Genomic DNA, 22,234 nt, shown 5'->3' on the forward strand with positions numbered 1-22,234 from the left:
CGGTCTTAGCTATTGGCTGGCCCAGGACATTGCCCAGTTACAAATTAAGGCTGATTGATCGCTGGTGTGATTTCCCGTAAATCAGGATGGGACGGATACTGATTCGTAAGCCAGGCCGGGAATTTAGCCCAAAGCCCCTTGGGAGCCGGGGGTGGGGCAGCTTGGGTGCAGCTCTCAGCTGTACACAACCAAGCCTCCTCCTGCATCTCTATGGGTCATGATAGAAGCAGCACAGACATAGAATGTGCTCCACAGTTCGCAAGCAACCAGCTTTCCCGGAATTGCTCATCTCAGTGGACCCTCAGAGTAACCCTTTGGAAATAGGCCCGATTGTGCCCACTTGATAGTTAAGAGCCTTACAGCACTTAAATGGCTGGCTCACTTGGAGAGCCCTCACTTGAAAATAAGCCTGGACTGGACCTCCTGAGGTCCTAACCTCACCCCCGCTCTCCTCCATGGGTGTTCTGCTTCTCCTCTTGGAAACCCGGAGTCAGTGGTTCTTCCATTCTGTAACAGACAAGGAATCTGAAGCCCTCAGTCCAGCGAGCATTCACCTTAAGTAAAAAAAACAAAGCTGAGCTATATGTGTTGAGGGTGGGAGAGAGTGGCCTGGGAGCCAACAGCCCTGGCTGTGAGACCTGGCTTGCTGTGTGACCCTAGCAAGTTGCTTTCCCTCTCAGCACCTAGCTCCCCTCTCATGGTTGCCAGATAAAATACAGGAAGCCCAGTTAAATTTGAATTTCAGATAAACGAAAAAAAGTTTATTTGGAAATGTGCCCCCCGCAATATGGAGGCCTACTTATACTAAAAAAAGTAGTTTTTGGTCTTTTATCTGAAATTCAGATTTAACTGGACATTCTGCATCTTATTTGCTAAATCTGGCAACCCTACCCATAGAACCCAATGTTCTATGATCACCTCACTGCTGGGCCTGTCTTGTTTGGCACATTCTGGAAAGTTGGCTGCTAGCGCCAGAACTGCTACTCTAAGGGGTTGACCAAGGACAGAAACGAGAGAGAATATTTGTGTGGCTCCTTGGGGGGGGGGGGGTGTGTCTTTGGAAAAGACTCACAAAGACACCAGCTTTGCAGGTACTTCATTCCCCGCAACCACTGGGGAACCTCCAAAGTCATGGGGAAGTTCCTTCACATCAGTGCCCTGGTTGAAACAGCTGCGCACACAATGCCACTTCTCCATCCCCAGGGCCCAGGTTGGGGCCTTCGAACTTGTGGGTCAGCCAAACAAAAAGAAGATGATGGCAATCAACCTCATTCATCCTTTCATTAATTCTCATGACACCAATGAAGTGGGTGCTAGTATTAATCCCACCTGAAATCAAATTTTTAAAATATGAGACTCAGCAGAAGTTATTTGATTCATCCAACATCACACAGCTAGTAAGTGACAGAGCCAGGATGTGGACCACGTCTCTCTGAGCCCGAAATCCTGTATTAACCCCTATGAATTACTGGCACGTGCCAGGAGCTAGCCTAAAGCCAGCAGCAGAGTAAACATCCTGCGTCCAGCTGCAAGACTGTGGTGCTCTGTGGGCCAGGGTCTCAGGGTGCACGAGCACCAGTGGAGAGGTCTTCCCGACCTCCTTTAGACATCTCAGCTCTCTGGCCAAAGCCATCTCTTCTGGACATTTAGAGGGTGTCTCTGCTTTGTGGATACTGTCCTGCCTGATGAAACTGGAGCGAAGCGGAAGCCCTTCCCCAAAGTGAATGGCCTGAGGTTGACTTAATCAGGGTGTTCGCACAATTTCTCCTTAGTGTGGGCGATCCGATAGTCAATCAGGTTAGGGTTGTGAATTCAGTCCTTGCCCCACCAGTGGGGGCAGGTCCTGGGTTTCTCTGCCATTAGAACCTTCCCTTCCAATGGGTGAGGAAGGATAAGCCCACAGGAAGCTCTTTCTCCGTGTCATACGTGTACGTGACTTTTCCCTGCTGCGGGGTTCCTGGTGGTGGATGAGTTCAAATTCTCGCTAAAGCTCTTTCTGTACTCAGAGCGTTTTATCAGGTTTTTCCTCTTGGGTAAGTCCTCAGATACAGAAGGTACAAATTGCTGTGGGTGAACGCTTTCTCAAAATCTGTACACCTGTAGTTTCTCCTCTGAAAAAAATTGCCCCAACCTTGGAAATCGGGCAGAAGAATTAGGGTCACCAGATTCTCAGAAGACAGAGAATCATTTGGGTGATTATTTCCTCATTTCTCTCATAGATAGCACACAACTAGTACCACTATAGATGCAGAGAGAGGTTGAATGATTACGTATGAAGAATGTCTTGGGCAATAGGGCTCAGTCCTCTCTTCAGAACCCTGGCTGAGGAATACCATTCGAGGAGAATAAAATTTTCTTTGATTTCTTATTTACTATAGATCAGGGTCCAGAATCTGTAATGTCAGATGTTGACCTGCCAAAAAGGAAAAGATGCAAATATTTTTTGTCTGGGAGAGATGAGAGTGAAGTGGAAACACCTCTTCTGTGTTAGCCCTGCCAGGTAGACCAGGTGCACAACTTTACCTAGGACGTGTGTGACATGAGCCAACCATTTCTCTTATGGGTGCACAACAACACACCACCTACTCGACTCCACACACACACACACACACACACACACACACACACACACACACAACATAACATCAAAGATCGGAATGGTAGTTACTAGGGGTGGGTCGGGGATGGGGATGGGGAATTATTGATCAATATACATAAAGCTTTGGTTAGGGACTTCCCTGGTGGCACAGTGGTTAAGACTCCATGCTCCCAATGCAGGGGGCCTGGGTTCGATCCCTGGCCAGGGGACTAGATCGCACATGCATACCGCAACTAAGACCTGGTGCAACCAAATAAATAAATAAATAAATATTAAAAAAAAAAAAAAGCTTTGGTTAAGTAAGATGAACAAGCTCTAGAGACCTTCTGTACAACATTGTACCTATAGCCCACACCAATGTACACTTAAAATTTAAGAGGATAGACCTCATGTTAAGTGTTATCACAATAAAATAAAATAAAATAACCCTCGATTTTCATCTTCCTGTCAGTCTACCGGTAGGAGGTAGTGGGGAGTGAGAGACAAAGACCTGGATTAGATCCAAATAATTACTGAAAAACAAACACCCAAACCCCAGACTCACAACCTATTTGAAGGCCCTGTAAGACCAAAGAATACAAAGATTTTCTGGGTAAAACAGAAACAGATGATGACTCCTAATGAGTGTTCTAAGTGGGCTCCTTTCTTTTTTCCTTCCTTTCTTTTAAAAATATTTATTTATTTATTTTAGCTGCGCCAGGTCTTAGTTGAGGCATGCAAGATCTTTAGTTGCGGTATGCGTGCGGGATTCTAGTTCTCCTACCAGGGATCGAACCCGGACCCCCTGCACTGGGAGCAAGGAGTCTTATTCACTGGATCACCAGGGAAGTTCCTCGTTTATTTCTTTCTAAGGAAATTTTATATCATACTTTCAAAGTTATCACTACGATGTCACATGTGTACTTTGTAAAAATTTTCAAACAATCCAGACATTTATAAAATGAAGAGTTATTCCAGACACAGCTGCTGGTAACAGTTGCAAGTGTATTCTTCAAGACCCTCCTCTCTATTCATGAAGTTATAGCCACCTCTCCTGCACACGTAATTATTACTCTTCCATAATTTCTTTTCTCACTTGAGTGTCACGGACATGGTTCCACGTCGTTGCAGGCAGCTGTACCTCATTCGTCCTTACAGCTGCCTAGGGCTCCACTGTGTGGATGTATCACAAACTATGTCTTTGATCTCACACTGAGAGGCATTTGGGTTGATTCCCAGGCCCCTAATTGCATTCTGGTTCCAGAAGGCTCCCTCTTTCCTGCCCACTTTTACTCTCTTACTCAGCAGCTTACCTGGCTTCTCTGCCACAATCCTGCCTGTAACCTTTGGCTCCAGCTCTCTGTTGCCACCTTTTTGGATAGAAAACCCAGGTTTGGACAATTTACTCAGCTGTGAATTTGGTTCCTTTCATATTATGATTTCTTTCTTTCTTCCTTCCTTTCTTCCTTTCTTTCTTTTCTTTCTTTCTTTCTTTCATTCTTTCTTTCTTTCTTTCTTTCATTCTTTCATTCTTTTCTTCTTTTCTTCCTTTCTCTTTTGCAGCACGTGGGATCTTAGTTCCCTGAGCAGGGATCCAACCTGCATCCTCTGCATTGGAAGTGCAGAGTCTTAACCACTGGACCGCCACCGCCAGGGAAGTCCTCAGATTATGATTTCTTGCTTTGACCTGCTGCTTCTGCTTCCCTGCACTGCTCCTGAGGATAAAAGTGCCTGCCCCAGTCCCAGGAAAGCCAGCTCGCCTGCCCCATCCCTCATTCATCCGTGCCTGACAAGGGGACAGGAAGCCAGCATCCTAACACTGCCCTATTTGGACACGCCGCCCACATGGTCACCTACCCAACTGAGGGCTTTTCTATGCTCCACCCTCTAATATGTAATTACCCTTGCCCTACAAACCATGTAAGTATCTTTCATCACCCAACTATTTACCTGCCACAAATGATAGTTTTTTTCATCTGGAAGAAGGGCTGCACATTTCCCACCCACCCAGGGTCGTGTGTGATTAGATGCAGTGCAGAAAGGGGGAAGGACATATGCCTCTGAGTCACACTGACTTGGAGTCAAATCCTGTTTTTCTACTTATTAACTGTCCGGGGGGAACTTAATGTCTCTGAGGAGTCATAGTTTCAGAATCTAATATGGGGGTTGTGCTGTCTCCCCTACAGGGCCATTCTGAGGATTAAGTAACACAGGTGAAAAGTACATAAAATGTGCTTGAAAAGGTAGCAGTTTTTGAGTGGTGATGACTAATTTCTCATAAATTCCAGAAAAAGGAATCATTTTTATTTCCCATTAGAGTGGTCATAAATTGCACGTTCATGAATGGAATTTTACATCAAGGCGGGTGTTCGTTCTTGAGCAAATCATCCTTGTAGGCCCACCTAGACTTTTAATTTCATCTTCTGAAGAGACAAATAATGCACAAGGAATCTGCAATGGCTGCCCAGTGTCTTTGTAACATTAACAAAAAAAAAAAAACTATAAAGAGTAATTCATAAAGAAAATTACATAAGATAAATGTACAATTTAACAAAATATTATAAAGTTCACATCCATGTAACCACCACCCTGTTCAAAAAATAGATTATTATTGTCAAGCCATAAGCATCCCCTGTTCACCTCTCAATCACAATTCCGTTTCCCTATAGGAAACCATTGTCTGAATGTTATAGTAATCACTTCCTTACCTTTCTTTATACATTTGCCACCTATGTCACCGTTCCTAAACAATATCGTTAGTTTTGTCCATTTTGGAAGTTTATATAAATGAAATCATGCAGTGTGTATTCTTAAGCATCTGGCTCCTCTCACTCAACATTACGCTTTTACGATTTGTCCGTATCAGTGCATGCAGCTGTGGTTTGTTCATTTTCAGTATTCTATAGAATTCCTTTATGTTAATATACCACAATTTTATCTTTTCTAGTATTGATGGACACTTGTTTCCAGTTTCAGGCTCTTCTGTATAACGCATGTATGAATATACCTGTGCATGTGGCCTGTTTCTCTAGGGCTGACGTTGCTGAGTTAAAAGATGTGAGCGCCTTCAATTTTTCTACCACATCCAGAGTGATTTTACCAATTTAAACTTTCATAGCAGTTTATAAAACTGTTGTATTAGACCTTGTGATGGTTAATTTTATGTATCAGATTGGCTGGGCCATTGTGCCCAGGTATTTGGTCAAACATTATTTTGGATGTTTGGATGTTTCTGTTGAGGTTGTTTTTTTTTCAGAAAAGATTAGCATTTAAGTCAGTGGACTTTGAGTAAAGCAGATCACCCCCATAATGTGGATGGGTCTCATCCCATCAGTTGAAGGTCTTAACTGAACATAGACTGACCACCCCTAAACAAGGAGAAATTCTTCCAGCAGACAGCCTGTGGGCTCTAACTGCGATTCTTCCCTGAGTCCAGCCCACCAGCCTAGCCCATCAGATTTGGGACTCACCAAGGCTCCACAATCATGTGAACCAATTTCTTAAAATAAATTTCTCTCTCTCTCTCTCCCTATCTATCTATCTATCTAATCTATCAATCAACATCTAGAATACATACATATATAGAGAATATTATATATATATATTTATATATATGGAGAGAGAGAGAGAGAGAGAGGAAGCCAGTCTTTGTTCTACTAAGGCCTACAACTGATTGGATGAGGTCCACCCACATTATAGAGGGCAATCTGCTTTACGCAAAGTCCACTGATTTATATATGTATATGTATGTAGTATACACATACACACACATCCTGTTGGTTCTGTTTCTCTGGATAACCCTGACTTATACAGACCTAAAATTAAGGCTTATTACGCACGGCATTGACAGCTGGCAAAACAGAGAGGGCCTTTAATGGCCTAATGGCAAGTCTGCCTCCTCACGCTGCTCCATTGGAAAAGGTCCCCTAGCCAAACAACCCTCCTTATCCAGGGGACCAGGCACAGTTCCTGATTACCTCTGAGTACTGGGTTTCGGTTTCCTGTCAGCCTGTAGAATTATTCAAACAAATCAATCATATCTTCCCATGGGAGCCAGAGGGCACTCCATCTTCCTGATACCGCAAAGCCTGCTTCCCACAGCCCCTGGTTGTTTGCTCTGTTCCTAAGTGCAGGCTCTGTGTGGCCCTGTATGGCATGGGATGTCCTCATCCCTCAGGATGTGAGTATATGTGACCAATAAGCTGCTGTTGATCTTATCTGTCCAAGTGTCAAGTGTTGTGTGTTTAGTGATCCCCCTAACTATAGGGCAGGAATCCCTCCCTCACTAGTGGAATGGGAGGCATTTAAAACAAAAAGCTAGGGCTTCTCTGGTGGCACAGTGGTTGGGAGTCTGCCTGCCAGTGCAGGGGACACGGGTTCGAGTCTTGGTCCGGGAGGATCCCACATGCCGCGGAGCGACTAGGCCCGTGCGCCACAACTACTGAGCCTGTGCTCTAGAGCCCGTGAGCCACAGCTACTGAGCCTGCGTGCCACAACTACTGAAGCCCACGCGCCTAGAGCCTGTGCTCTGCAACAAGAGAAGCCACTGCAATGAGAGAACCGCGCACCGCAGCGAGGAGTGGCCCCCGCTCGCTGCAACTAGAGAAAAGCCCTCACGCAGCAATGAAGACCCAACGCAGCCAAAAATAAATAAATAAAGTAAAATAAAATAAAATAAAAATTAAAAAAAATAAAAATAAAAAGAGTAAAATAAAACAAAAAGCTAGTATTCCATCAAATTCTCACCAACACCTGGTATTGCCATAATTTAAACTTTTAGTCAATCTATTAATATCTCATTATAGTCTTAATTTTTTTCAATTTTTTAAATTGAAGTAAAGTTGATTTACAATGCTGTACAGCAAAGTGATTCAGTTATACATATATATACATTCCTTTTTTAATATTCTTTTCCATTATGGTTTATCATAGGATATTGAATATAGTTCTCTGTGTTATACAGTAGGACCTTGTTGTTTATCCATCCTATATATAATAGCTTACATCTGCTGACCCCAACCTCCCACTCCATTCCATCCCCAAACCCCCTCCCCCTTGGCAACCACCAGTCTGTTCTCCGTGTCCGTGATTCTGTTTGTTTCATTGATAGGTTCATTTGTGTCATATTTTAGATTTCACATGTAAGTGGCAGCATATGGTATTTGTCTTTCTCTTTTTGACTTACTTCACTTAGTATTATAATCACTAGTTGCATCCATGTTGCTGCAAATGGCATTATTTCATTCTTTTTTATGGCTGAGTAGTATTCCATTGTATATACATACCACATCTTCTTTGTCCATTCCTTTGTCAATGGACATTTAGGTTGCTTCCATGTCTTGGCTATTGTGAATAGTGCTGCAATGAACATAGAGGTGCATTTATTTTTTGAATTATAGTTTTATCTGGATATATGCCCAGGAGTGGGATTGCTGGATCATATGGTAATTCTATTTTTAGTTTTCTGAGGAACCTCCATACTGTTTTCAACAGCGGCTGCACATTATGGTCTTAATTTTTATTGCCTTGATCACTAATGAGACCATGCACTTTTTAAAAAAAAAGTATTTATTTATTTATTTATCCATCTATGGCTGTGTTGGGTCTTCATTTCTGTGCGAGGGCTTTCTCTAGTTGTGGCAAGTGGGGGCCACTCTTCATCGCGCTGCGCGGGCCTCTCACCATCGCGGCCTTCTCTTGTGGCAGAGCACAGGCTCCAGACGCGCAGGCTCAGTAATTGTGGCTCACGGGCCTAGTTGCTCTGCGGCATGTGGGATCTTCCCAGACCAGGGCTCGAACCCGTGTCCCCTGCTTTGGCAGGCAGATTCTCAACCACTGCGCCACCAGGGAAGCCCTGGGATTGATTTTTTTGGTATGATGTGAAGTAGGGGTACAACTTGCTCGTTCTCCTGTGTGGATCTCAAATTGTGACAACATCACTTATAAATTTTGGTATCTGGTAGACCAAGTCCCCCCACTTTTTTCTCCTTCAAGAGTGTCATTGCAGGGCTTCCCTGGTGGCGCAGTGGTTAAGAATCTGCCTGCCAATGCAGGGGACACGGGTTCAAGCCCTGGTCCGGGAAGTTCCCACATGCCGCGGAGCAACTAATGCGCCACAACTCCTGAGCCTGTGCTCTAGAGCCCACAAGCCACAGCTACGGTAGCCCGCGTGCCTAGAGCCCATGCTCCTCAACAAGAAAAGCCACCGCAATTAGAAGCCCGCGCACCTCAACGAAGAGTAACCCCTGCTCACCACAACTAGAGAAAGCCTGCATGCAGCAACGAAGACCCAATGCAGCCAAAAATAAATAAATAAAATAAATAAATAAATTAAAAAAAAAAAGTGTCATTGCTTTTCTTGATCCCTGCATTTCTATATGTATTTAGAATCAGTTCATCATGTTCCACAAAAAAACCAAAATATCTGTTGGGATTTTCGACTGGTATTAATTTACATCTATAGATTATTTGGGAGGAGAATTGACAAATCTTCCAATTAATGAATATATTATAGTTTTCCAGTTATTTGGGTCTTCTTTAATATCTCTCAGTATAGTTGTTTAGTTTTTTCTGTAGATGTATCCCACCTATTTTTGTTCATGTTTTTCCTAGATGCTTGATACATTTTATGTTATTAGACGTGGTTTATATTTTAGTTCGATCAATATCACTAAAAATCTTTTTTGTGTCTAGTTTCCGCTTTCTTCTGTTTATGTAGCAAGGCCTAGTTTTATCACTGACTAGCAGTCTTAGATTTTGTATCTACTTTACAGCTCCAGATACATTGAATTTGGTTGGGTTTGGGTCTTCAATCTTAGATCCTAACCAACAAGGACTTACTGTATAGCACAGGGAACTCTGCTCAATATTATGTAACAATCTAAATGCGAAAAGAATTTGAAAAAGAATAGATACATCTTTGCTGTATACCCGAAACTATCACAACATTGTTAATCAACTATACTCCAATATAAAATAAAAAGTTTAAAAAAAATCTTAGGGACTTCCCTCGTGGTCCAGTGGTTCAGACACCGCGCTCCCAATGCAGGGGGCCCAGGTTCGATCCCTGGTCAGGGAACTAGATCCCGCACACTGCAACTAAGACCTGGCGCAGCCAAATAAACAAATAAATATTAAAAAAAAAAATCTTAGATCCTAATTTGAACCCTCTACCTCCACGTCAGGTTCTGTGTGTGAGACTAAAAGGTGGTAGAAGACTGATTAACCTCTCACCAGAGGGTCTAGGGAAGATTGATCTTTCCTTATATCTAGCCCATTAAGCAAGCCTTTCAGTAACATCTCCAGAATGTATCCTGAATCCACTCGTCTCCTTCTCTGAGGCATGACCCCCAGTCTAGCCACAGTCATACCTTACCTGGACCACTGAATAGCTTCCTAACTGGTTTCCATGCTTCCACTCTGCCTCTTCCGTGCTTCTCCATGCCACAGCCAGAACTGTAAAGAATATGAGTTGATTTTCCATGGGAGACCATTCTGATGGGAAGCCATTTAAAAGGCTTTCTCTCTACACTTCTAATAAAATCTAAATTCTCTAGCCTCTCTGGCCTATGAGACTGGTCCCAGCTTACCTCCATCTCCCTGTCCAATCTCCTCTTGTGTTACTCAACACCCCCCTTATTCCATCTGGCCCCCAGCCTTCTGACAGTTTCTAGAATATGCATACTCTTTCCTGCCTCTCTCCTTGCTCTCCCTGTGCCAGGACTTTTCTTTCACCAACTTTCTGCGTGGATCCATCCTTCAGGTGGGTTTGAGCCTTTAAATATTCCTCCTCAGAGCAGGCTTTCTGACCACATTCACTGTTATTCTCTGCCATAGTGCCCCTTGGCTTTCCTCGTTAAGTTTATCACAAGAGGGCTATCATTTTGTTTGCTCATTGTTCCCTTGATTGTTATTTGTCTTCCGCTCTAGACTGTGAACCACCTGAAGGCAGGGACCCCACCTGTCTTGTTCACCATTCCATTCCTGATACATCAAACTGTGCTCACCATCTAGAAGATATTCAAATGATTATCTAGAAGAATCTCAAATGATTGTGTGTAATGATCAGTGACAACCGTGTGTGTGACTGGGATAGGAGATGGGTGAACGAGTCTAGTATAAATGTTCTTCACCCAGTGAGAGGGTGCTAACTAAAAATTGGCACTCGCCACCTGCCTGTTCACGGATGAAGTCACTAGCCTCTGCAGCTGCTGACCTTCAACACACCCTGAAGGGAGTTCAGGGTGGAGATCAGGAACGAGGCACACTGCTCTGGGAACAACTGGCTGAGCAGGCTTTCAGCAAGTTAGATGTTTTCAGGAGAAGATTTTATGAGCCCAATTCTTGCATCTCCTCATGTCTAGAAAAGCACTGAGATCATTAAATGTGACACCTGCGCCTCATGACTAGCAGCCAGCCTCTGCCAACATGTGTCTTGACTGTACGTGCCCCCTTCACTAAAATCATATATAACACTGACCTTCCCTCTTTGAATAAAAAAAAAATGTTGCCTGCCATATCAGTAAACAAAGGATGTTGCAGTCATCAAGCTATCACATTACAGCCGCCCCGCCCCCGATGGTGAGCCCCGAGGGAACTCAGGATGGAAACAATGCCTGCTAATGCAGCCACCCCCTAACAGTACACCCTGAGGAGACTCAGGATGAGAAAACACAGGATACTGGCCCCGGATAGCCGAGGTGCACACCAAAGGAATGATTTCAATGAGCCCAGATTTTGCATCTTCCCTTACAAAGAAAAGCACTAAATTCCTTAACTTGAGATATCTGATTTTCTTTAATTAACAGTAATCATTTGATGTTCTGACTACCTGGTCTTTGTTGCAAAAACTCCTACGCATCCTTCCCTCGCCCTCTCGCCTCTTCAGAGCAGTGTCTCAGGGTGATCTGAGAGTCCTGTCTCCTGGGCTTGAAGTCCTCAGAATGTTCACCAAATAAAACATAACTCTCAGCTTTTAGGTTGTGCATTTTTTTCAGTCAACACCTTCTACCTCTTTGGAACAGTTTCTCAGAACTATCTGAAATGCTATCTCCCAGGCTATAGTCCTCATTTTTTTTTTTTTTTTTTGGCTGCACTGCGTGGCTTGTGGATCTTAGTTCCCCAACTAGGGATTGAACCAGATCGGGTTGGAAGCTCAGAGTCCTAACCACTGGACTGCCAGGGAATTCCCTATAGCCCTCATTTTACCCCAAATAAAACTTAACTCACATTGAGCTTTTTTTTTCTCAATCATCAAGGGGATTCCACCTGTTGGTCCCTAACAATTCCATCTTTCTGATCCCTTTCCATCCTTCATCTCAGTGAGTTAAAGGACGAAAACTACCCACAAACAGGAAGAACGGGTATTAAAAGAAGCACACCAGTGGCACACTGGTATCAACTGCTAGCTTCTGCTGTGGCTGGGGGCTAATGTGGCCCATCCTCATGGTTTGCAATCACAGCTCTTGCCTGCCTTGTGACAGGCTCAGATTCCATTTCTGGTCCATGCAACTTCCTTTCAGCCCACCACCCGGCACACAGCAGAAACTCAACAGATATTTGTTGACTGATTGGATGACTCTTTTGACACGGGCCATCAAGGACACAGATGAGGGACTTCCTTGGTGGCGCAGTGGATAAGACTCTGCACTCCCAATGCAGGGGGCCCGGGCTCGATCCCCGGTCAGGGAACTAGATCCCACATGCATGCCGCAACTAAGGAGCCCACGTGCCACAACTAAGACCCGGTGCAACCAAATAAATAAATAAATATTAAAAAAAAAAAAAAGGCCACAGATGAAATTGTCCTACCATGCCTTCTAGCAGTTATTTCCTCCTGCACACCCACCCAAGTAGGCACCTTTGGCAGCTGCGACCAGGAGGCTGGTGATGCCCATTACCTCCTCTAAAGAAGTGATAAGGCTAAGAGAGGAGAGACACAAAGATATTACATGGAGGTGGGGGTGGAGTGGAGGAGAGCAAGCCCTCTCCCAAATTCCAGAGAAACAGCTGCACCAGGGGCACATTAACAATTCAAGGCTGCGGAGGCAACGCTCTTGATACCACCCTCACCCCAATATATATAAGTCATGCTTTCCTAGTGACTGCTAGCCCCAAGTTACTCTCATTTTCATACCTTACTAAATACATAGAAATTTAAACATTAGCATTAATTGCCTTCATTTACCTGTGTGCTACAATAAAATGATCTTTTGGTTAAATTTTCTTCAATATTACAAATAGGGCTGGATTGATGCTTTCTATCCATCCTAACTGTATTCTATCATTGCTTCACTTCATCCCAGGGTATTCGCTGGGGATCCAAACCCCGCTGTCTTTTCATTTAGTCAGAAGCTCCCTAGGGCCTCTCTGGGCCATGCTTCCGGCCACGGTGCAGCTCAGACAAGTGGCAAAAGCTCCCACCTCAAAGAACTCTTGTCCTGTTTGCATTTTCAAAGACTACCCTTTCATCCGCAACACCATTCTAATTTGCCATCCAGAGAGCTGACCCGGAAAGCTCGATCCATTGGTGGATTCTGGCTCTCCTGCTAGGTCTCTGGACTTTCCCCTCAGCCTCTTCTCCTTTAGGCTAAAATGGAAAAGGAAGAGGGAACAAAGCCTTGGGGGGATGGGGTAGCCAGGGCTCTTCTTTCCGCCTCAGGAAGTGTGCTCTGATCAGGAAGTGGCTACCTGGGTGACCAGAGTCGGGTTTCAGGCCTTTGAAGAGCCCCCTGGTCAGAATGCTGGTTTACTCTTCTTCAAAGCTCCTTCATTTCTTTTTTACTGTTTTTTTAACAAGGTGCCGCCGCCTGGATTTAAAGGGACTTTGTCCTTTGTTGGCCTCTCTGAATGGTTTTTAAAGCAGTGTTCTGATGGAAACAAAACCTATTTCTTTTTTTAAAAAATACTTATTTATTTATTTATTTGGTTGCGCCGGGTCTTAGTTGTGGCAGGTGGGCTCCTTAGTTGTGGCATGCAACCTCTTAGTTGCGGCATGCACGTGCGACCTAGTTCCCTGACCAGGGATCGAATCCAGGCCCCCTGCATTGGGAGCGCGGAGTCTTATCCACTGCGCCCCGAGGGAAGTCCCAACAAAATCCATTTCTGACGTAATTTCCTGGTAGGGTCCTCTGGACAGTGGACTCCCCAGGCCCCAGGGCTTGGCAAGAGCAGGCTGTGGGGTAAGTCCTGCATCCCTGTGCAGACCATCTAAGCCAGTGCGGAAGGGATCATCCTATTCCTGGGAAGTGCCTCGTCACAAATTGTCCTGAAGGGTAGACAAGCCTTAGGAATTCCAGCCCTGGCTCCACAAGGCTTTATATTCCCAGACCTCAGTCTCCTCATCTGTAAAACAGTGGACTTTTTTTTTTTTTTTAATAAATTTACTTGTTTTGTTATTTATTTTTATTTTTGGCTGCGTTGGGTCTTTGTTGCTGTGCACGAGCTTTCTCTGGTTACGACGAGCGGGGGCTACTCTTTGTTGCGGTGCGCGGGCTTCTCATTGCAGTGGCTTCTCTTGTTGGGAGCACGGGCTCTAGGCACGCGGGCTTCAGTAGTTGTGGCATGCAGTCTCAGTAGTTGTGGCTCGCAGGCTCTAGAGCGTAGGCTCAGTAGTTGTGGCGCACGGGCTTAGTTACACTGCAGCATGTGGGATCTTCCCGGGCCAGGGGTCGAACCCATGTCCCTTGCATTGGAAGGCGGATTCTTAACCACTGCGCCGCCAGGGAAGCCCCTAAAACAGTGGACTTTTATTTTTGCCATATTCTCGCACCGCTGTACTAGTATGTACTTTCATATTTGCTGTGGACTGAATTGTGTCTCCCAGACCTCCTCCAAATTCCTATGTGGAAGCCCTAACCCCCAATGTGATTTTATCTGGAGATAGTCTTTAGGAGGTAATTAAAGTTCAGTGAGGTCATAAGGATGGGGTCCTAATCCAATAGGACGGTGGCCTTCTAAGAAGAGGAATAGACACACACATATGTTAGGGCAAACACTGACTGAAACTGCCTGCCCTGGCCAGGCAAGGTAGTAGCCACTTGCATGAGTTATCTTAAACAGGAGGTCCTGGTAAGGAATGCTGAACTAACAAGCTACCACCAACCAGAAGAATTCGGGAAAGGTCAAAAGGAGAGAGGAGACTGCAGTCTATGTGTCCTACCAACCTCCAGAAGGCTTCTCGCTGGAATCCATCTTGGCTGAACGATGCGTGCGCCACCAGGACGGACCCTGAGCCAGAGTCATAGGCCAGAGACAACCCGGAAACTAAGCCCATTCCCGTAAAACCCGAGACTGTGAGCCACGTGGCAGAACAGCCCTCCTGGGTTCCCTTACCCTCCTGGACCCCACCCAGGTTGCCCTTCTCAATAAAGTCTCCTGCTTTGTCAGCACATGTGTCTCCTCGGACAATTCACTTTCGAGTGTTAGACAAGAGCCCACTCTTGGGCCCTGGAAGGGGTCCCCCTTCCTGCAACACCTACACTTCCTCCACGTGAAGACACAGAGAAGAAGAACCTCCCTGAACATTCTTCTGTGCTGGCACCCTGATCTGGGACTTCCAGCCTCCAGAACTGTGAGAAAATGAAATTCTATTGTTTAAGCCACCTAGTCTAGGGTATTTTTATGGCAGCCTGAGCCGACTAATGGACTCATTTTGTTTACTTGAATACACTTATATAAAAAGGAAACTTGAATTCTCCTCTGTAAATGGAAAATCGGTAGCCCTCACCATAAATAGAATGAATCAGGGCCAACCAGACACAGGGCCTTGAGCCCAGAGTACTTTTAGGGGCCTATGAAAATGCTTTAATTTTAATTTATTTTAAAATCAGAAGAAAAAATAAATGCAATAATGAAACCAGTCTAGATTATATTCTTATTTATACCAATAAAGTCTTGAAATGCAATTTTTAATTTTTTTTTAATGCAGGAAGGGGCTCACCAAGGCAAAAGTGCCTAGGGTCCATGAAAGTCAGAATGCAGCCATGGAATGAATGTACCTATGAGAGAAATGCAATGAAAACAAATGACGTTCCTAAATTCTAGCAGATTCTGCCTGCTGAAGTCTCTGTACTTCCTTCCTTCTGTGCCTCCTCATTCCTTGTTAAAAATGGAAATTAACATGTGTTAGGTATTAAACACTGATTAGCACCAAACTGATACTTTGTCCTGGAGAAATCAAGAAGGATCAAAAGAAGTTGAAAAGGGAAATGCTTTCTCAGCTTATGATTTATTGTTATTTAGTACCACGTAAAATTGCTTGACATCCCTTCAGTGGGTTCATCCTGTACATGCGAGACACTGGCTTTGATGATGATGGTGATGATGATGATGATGTCGACCATCATATTATTGTGGTCCAGGTTTGTTAGGAATGCTTACCATATGTCAGGTCCTTGCCTAAAAATTTTCATATTCAAATCTCACTTAATGTTCACAGAGACATTGGGAACAAGGTATTATTACCTTTATTTTACAGATACACTAAAGCGTAGAGAGGTTAAGTAACTTGCCCAAAGTCATTGAGAAAATGTCAGAGCTTTAAATCCAGGTCCGATTGAACCTAAATCCCATATTCTTAATTCCTAGGTTATACTTCCTATTCTTGTTTCCCTCTTTTCAACTGTCTTTTAAAAACACATCGTATTTGTTTATAGTTTTGAATGGATAGTTATTCACATAGTAGGAAATTTTAAAAATACAAAATAATTGAAATTAAGTCTCCCCACCCCACCCCAAGACACTCAGTTTCTCTCCACAGACTGATAAACCACACATCAGTTGCATCCTTCCAGGTTAGTCTATAACTGTTTAAAGATAATTTCCAGAAAAAGATAAAATCATGACTTTCATACAGATATAAAATGGACACATGTTAAAGATTTCATTCTATTCATTAATCAACAAGGGAAACAGGCAGATGTTAAACTCAAAGAGAATCTGAAAACAGACACATTTATAGATCAAGAGTATTGAAATGAACATGCAAATAAAGGCAAAACTGATTTTTCCATGGGGTGGGAGGAAGAAAGTCAATTAAACCTCTATTGGACAGAAAAAATTTGCATGTCCCTAAGAATTATTTTGCATCAGTTACTACAAAGTACAGAATTTCAAAGACAATGAAAGGCCGGCAGTCTGAAAAGGGTATGCTGTTTGTAGATAAACTTTTTTTCCCTCCCAAACTGATAACTATTCTATCAAGTTCTTAAGTATCCTTTCAGGTGAGTCTCTGCAAACATAAATGCAAACCTGCAAACATAATGTATACTTGCAAACATAAATGTATACACTGTAGTCTTTAAGCAAACAGCTAGGATGTCATACTGTCTATGGCGTCTGAAAAGGTTTAGTTTTTTTTTTTTAATTTATTTATTTTTGGCTGTGTTGGGTCTTCGTTGCTGCGCTCGGGCTTTCTCTAGTTGCAGCGAGCGGGGGCTACTCTTCATTGCGGTGCGCGGGCTTCTCATTGTGGTGGCTTCTCTTGTTGCAGAGCATGGCTCTAGGCGTGCGGGCTTCAGTAGTTGTGGCACACAGGCTCAGTAGTTGTGGCTTGTGGACTCTAGAGCGCAGGCTCAGTAGTTGTGGCACACGGGCTTAGCTGCTCTGCGGCACGTGGGATCTTCCCGGACCAGGGATCGAACCTGTGTCCCCTGCATTGGCAGGCGGATTCTTAACCACTGCACCACCAGGGAAGTCCTGAAAAGGTTTTTTTGTTTTTGTTTTCGTTTTTTTTCATGTATTAATGTATTTCCTGACTCTTTTTTCAGATGGTCTCTGAGACTCCCTGTCAATGACAGAACTGTCAGAAAGGAAGGTCCTGGCTCTCCCAAGGGTGGAAGATGACAATTCTCCCCTAAGAAGTGCCTGGAGGGGTCCTGAGGAGGGACCAGGCACTGTCACACCTCCCAGACAGGTACACATCTATGTCTCTGACCCTGGGGAAGAAAGGAAAGGAGAGGGTCTGCAAAATAGGAAGGTAGCAAATTCAAAGAGACTCCAGAGCAGGGGTCTCCTACAGGGCTGGGCAGCTAAAAAAGCAAGTGAAACTGGCCCAGCCAGGAGCAACGGGGAGTGGTGAGAACTGCGGTAAATGAGGGCAAGTTTTCCTGCTCTAAAGGGGCAGCCCCTACTCAGCTCCAGCCAACCATTGCCATGAGCAGGTGTGGGCCTACATATTGCCAACAGCCTCCTTTTCCAAGAGAAGTCAGAAATAAAAACTTTAATGTAAAAATATTTCCTTTTTAAAGAGAGAATATTTTTTATTTTTTTATTATTTTCTTAATTAGTATTTTTTTAATTGAAGAATAGTTGATTTACAATGTTGTGTTAATTTCTGCTGTACAGCAAAGTGATTCGGTTATATACATATATATATATTCTTTTTTTAAATTATTCTTTTCCATTATGATTTATCATAGGGATATTGAATATAGTTCTCTGTGCTATACAGTAGGACCTTGTTTTTTATCCATTCTGTATATAATAGCTTACATCTGCTAATCCCAAACTCCCACTCCATCCCTCCCCAACCCCCTCCCCTTTGGCAACCACAAGTCTGATCTCTATGTCTGTGATTCTGTTTCTGTTTCATAGATATGGTCATTTGTGTCATATTTTATGTTCCCCATATAAGTGATATCATATGGTATTTGTCTTTCTCTTTCTGGTTTACTTCACTTAGTGTGATAATCTCTAGTTGCAACTATGTTGCTGCAAATGGCATTAGTTCATTCTTTTTTATGGCTGAGTAGTATTCCATTGTATATATGTACCATATCTTCTTTGTCCATTCATCTTTTGATGGACATTTAGGTTGTTTCCATGTCTTGGCTATTGTGAATAGTGCTGCTATGAACATAGGGGTGCATGTATCTTTTTGAGTTAGAGTTTTTTCTGGATATATGCCCAGGAGTGGGATTGCTGGATCATATGGTAACTCTATTTTTAGTTTTCTTTAAGGAATCTCCATACTGTTTTCCATAGTGGCTGCACCAGTTTACAGTCCCACCCACAATGTAGGAGGGTTCCCTTTCTTCCACACCCTCTTCAGCATTTGTTATTTGTAGATTTTTTGATGATGGCCATTCTGACCGGTGTGAGGTGGTACCTCATTGTAGTTTTGATTTGCATTTCTCTAAAAATTAGCAATTTTGAGCATCTTTTTATGTGTCTATTGGCCATCTGTATTTCTTCTTTGGAGCAATGTCTATTAAGGTCTTCTTCCCATTTTTCGATTGGGTTATTTGTTTTTTTGTTGTTGAGTTGTATGAGCTGTTTGTATATTTTGGAAATTAAGCCCTTGTTGGCTGCATCATTTGCAAATATTTTCTCCCATTCTGTAGGTTGTCTTTTCATTTTGTTTGTGGTTTCCTAAAGAGAGAATATTTTAAAATTTAAATGTTATTTATTTTTGAAGAGGTAGTTCATTCACATTGTTCAAAAATTTAAAAGGCAGTAGGGTTTATAATGAAAGGATTTCCTCCCCCTCCCATACCCAGTCACCTAGTTCCCTTCCCCAGAGAAAATCAGAATATCTTGTAACCTTCCAGAGATGTTGCAGGCATGCAGAGGCAAATATTATTTTTCCTTTACTTATACAGATCATAACATACTTTTCACTTTGTACTATATTTTGCTTTTTTCCTTAAAATGTATCTTTAAGAGTCTTCTCTATCAATACATAAGCAGCTTCCTCATTCTTTTTTTTTAAATTAATTAATTTATTTGTTTTTATTTTTGACTGTATTGGGTCTTTGTTGCTGTGCGCGGGTTTTCTCTAGTTGTGGTGAGCGGGGGCTACTCTTCGTTGTGGTGCGCAGGCTTCTCATTGTCGTGGCTTCTCTTGTTGCAGAGCACGGGCTCTAGGCACGAGGGCTTCAGTAGTTGTGGCTCGCGGGCTCTAGAGCACAGGATCAGGAGTTGTGACGTACAGGCTTTGTTGCTCCACAGCCTGTGGGATCTTCCCGGACCAGGGCTCGAACCCGTTTCCCCTGCATTGGCAGGCGGATTCTTAACCACTGCACTACTAGGGAAGCCCCTGCTTCCTCATTCTTGCTTACAGCCTAATATTTCTTTGCATGTATGTACCATAATTAACTTAATCAGACCCCTCTTGATAAACGTAGATTGTTTCCAAAGTTTTGCTCTCATAAGTAAACCTCTATTTATATTATTTCACACATTGATAAATATATCATCTATAGGCAAAAATCCTAGAAGTAGAACTGATGGATTAAAGAAATGTACATTTATGATTTTGAAAGTTACTGACAATTTTCTCATCAGAGAGATGTACAAATTTACATTTCAACTAGCAATGTATGAGAGTGCCTGTTTTTCCAGACTCTCCCAAAGATGTGTATTATCCATCTTTTTTTTTTTTTTTTTTTTTTTTTTTTTTTTTTTAATGAGGATCTTGAATCAGATGCGTATGTTTGATTGATTGATTGATTGATTGATTTTGGCTGTGTTGGGTCTTCGTTTCTGTGCGAGGGCTTTCTCCAGTTGTGGCAAGCGGGGGCCACTCTTCATCGCGATGCGCGGGCCTCTCTCGTTGCGGAGCACAGGCTCCAGACGCGCAGGCTCAGCAGTTGTGGCTCACGGGCCCAGCCGCTCTGCGGCATGTGGGATCTTCCCAGGCCAGGGCTCGAACCCGTGTCCCCTGCATTAGCAGGCAGATTCTCAACCACTGCGCCACCAGGGAAGCCCTATCCATCTTTTTTATTTTTCATCAATCTGATAGGTGAAAAATGGTAACTTAGTATTGTACATATGTATTTCTCCTATTGTGAGCATAGTTGCTGGTCTTTCCACATGTTTAAGAATAATTTCTACATGATTTTCATTGAATTATCTTTTCATATCTTTCATCTGTTTTCTACTAGAGTTGTTTTTATTTTTCTTTATTTGTGGGTGCTCTTTACATATTAGGGGAATTAATACTTTGTTTGGAATACATTGCAAATAAGTTTCCTAGTTTGGTGCTTATATCTCTCATTTTTAAAATGTTGCATTATAGTTAAAAACTGGCACAAGCCAAACAAACAATACCTGCAAAATCGACCTTGTTTCTGAGCCACCAGTTGCCACTTCCATTTGCTAATCTTAAGAAAATGAACGGGAAAACCAAGGTATGGAGGCTATAACTTGCATTGACCAGAGTCATGTGGCCATGAGCATGGAACTCACCATATTCTGGTCTGGACCAGGGAATGCTTCCTAAATACCAGTTGTCCCTGATGGCAAACCAACAGTGAAGTGTGAGCCCTTTGCTCCCATCAAAAGGTTCAATTCAGAAAAAGTCAGGGACTGAGGCTGAGGCTGAGACAATTAGAGGAAGCCTGCAAAGAACTCACTAGACCACGCATAGGGATATCTGGGTTCCGATCCATGACTTGGGTAAGCCATTTCCCCTGTCTGGGCCCCTGTTTTCTCATCCACACTGTGTGACGTTGCAGAGAGTGGAGTGGTTAGACAACCCTAGACAATCTCAAAACTCCCTTCCAGTTCTGGGTTTAAGGGGACCTGAGGCTAATTTGAAGGTCCTGGGGCAGCCACGTTCTAGAGGCTGTTCCCTGTTAAGAAAGACAACTTACAAGTACACATCCCTTTGCAGGAATCAAATTCCTTTGAGTATAACCTAATGAAGCAGACAGGACAGAAATTTTCATCACCATCTTTAACATGAGAAACTGAGGCCCAGGTAGACATAGTGGTTAAAAAGCGAGAAGCCAGCAGTCTGTGTTTAAGTTCCAGCTTAGAGACTGGACAGATGTGTGACATTGGGCCAATGAGCTAGCCTCAGTTTTCTTACCTATAAAATGGAGACAATTGGGAATTCCCTGGTGGTCCAGTGGTTAGGACTCCATGCTTCCACTGCCAGGGGCCTGGGTTCGATCCCTCATTGGGGAAGTAAGACCCCATAAGGGGTGCAGTGCAGCCAAAAAAAAAAAAAAAATGGAGACAATAAAAAAACTTATTTTATACAGTTAGAGGGAAAATTAAGTGAGAATGATGGGACAGATCAATTATAATAACGCATACCAAGCACTTAGTACAATGCCTGTGTTATGGACTGAATGTTTATGTTCCCCTAAAATTCATATGTTGGAGCCCTCACCCCACATGTGGCTGTATTTGGAGATGCAGCCTCTAAGGAAGTAATTAAGATTAAATGAGATCATAAGGGTGGGGCCCTGATTCAACAGGGTTAGTGTCTTTATAAGAAGAGACACAAAAGAGCTAATGTTCTGGGACTTCCCTGGTGGTGCATTGGTTAAGAATCTGCTCCCAATGCAGGGCACACGGGTTCGAGCCCTGGTCCGGGAAGATCCCAAGAGCCGAGGACCAACCAAACCCATGTGCTACAATGCCTGCACTCTAGAGCCCGTGAGTCACAACTATTGAGCCCACCTATCACAACTACTGAAGCCTGCGAGCCTAGAGCCCATGTTCCGCAACAAAGAGAAGCCACCGCAATGAGAAGCCTGCACACAACAATGAAGACCCAATACAGCCAAAAAATAAATAAATAAATAAATAAATTTACAAAGAGCTAATGTTCTCTAGCTCTCCTTGAGTACAAGAACCAAAGAAAGGCCATATGAGGACATAGCAAGAAGGTGGCCATCTGCAAGCCAGGAAGAGAGCTCTCAC

The sequence above is a fragment of the Balaenoptera acutorostrata genome, chromosome 9 (genome assembly GCF_949987535.1).
Source record: "Balaenoptera acutorostrata chromosome 9, mBalAcu1.1, whole genome shotgun sequence".
NCBI classification, from domain to species: domain Eukaryota; kingdom Metazoa; phylum Chordata; class Mammalia; order Artiodactyla; family Balaenopteridae; genus Balaenoptera; species Balaenoptera acutorostrata.